The sequence below is a fragment of the Sinocyclocheilus grahami genome, unplaced genomic scaffold (assembly GCF_001515645.1).
Source record: "Sinocyclocheilus grahami isolate Dianchi unplaced genomic scaffold, SAMN03320097.WGS_v1.1 scaffold675.1, whole genome shotgun sequence".
In the NCBI taxonomy this organism is placed as follows: Eukaryota; Metazoa; Chordata; class Actinopteri; order Cypriniformes; family Cyprinidae; genus Sinocyclocheilus; species Sinocyclocheilus grahami.
In genome coordinates this window covers 531739-532442 of record NW_015505854.1, presented here as the reverse complement: position 1 = coordinate 532442, position 704 = coordinate 531739, and the positions used below count along the sequence as shown (strand labels likewise).

Sequence of the window (704 nt, the reverse complement as noted above, 5' to 3'; positions counted from 1 at the left end):
TATATATATATATATATATATATACACACACACTTCTATATCTCCATTTTTTTTATTTTGTTTCAGATAAGAAAGTACATTTTGTTTTAATTGTATCTGAAAAATAGCAGAAAGAATTGATTATTTTATGGTATCGTATTAATCCGTTTTTATCTTTCTGTCTTTTGCACATCTTGTTCATCATGAAAGGACATCACGAAAGTTTCTACACCTGTGATATGACATCTGACCCCTGCCCTTTGCCCCTGCAGTCTGAGGTAAGAGCGAAGATTTCTTTATTCTGTGCAGATGAAAATTATTATAATCCTTATTTATAAATATTTAATCACAGTGGATTTTTTTTCCTGTATGCAAAAAAAAAAAAAAACAGATTTTTTTTTTTAGATTACAAGATTTTCTGCGGTTAAGAAACTGAACATAGCATTATTTAAAATGAACTAAAATGCTTTTTATTAACATTTAGAAACTTGTTTGAAAATTTAATTATTGTACATAATACATAAATATTTACATAAATATTTATAATATTTATGTTTTTATAGTTATATATTTTTTTTATCTTAATTGTTTGGTTTTATTTAACTAATTATCAATTCAAATATAATGAATATTTCCATGTTTGATTATAAATCGTACGTCCTCATTTGTATTATAAACAACAAAACCCTAGGCATAACGTTTGATTCATATTCTCATATATAGTG

General features: G+C 24.3%; 1 long non-coding RNA gene across 2 annotated transcripts in view; it reads left to right on the top strand.

Annotated features, from left to right (window-relative positions):
• Positions 1–704, top strand: part of LOC107559155 (uncharacterized) — a 77861-nt gene that overhangs the window by 3419 nt on the left and 73738 nt on the right. For both annotated transcript variants that reach the window (XR_001605568.1, XR_001605569.1), the window contains exon 2: positions 190–257. This is a non-coding gene — a long non-coding RNA (uncharacterized lncRNA). The remainder of the gene's footprint in view (positions 1–189; positions 258–704) is intronic.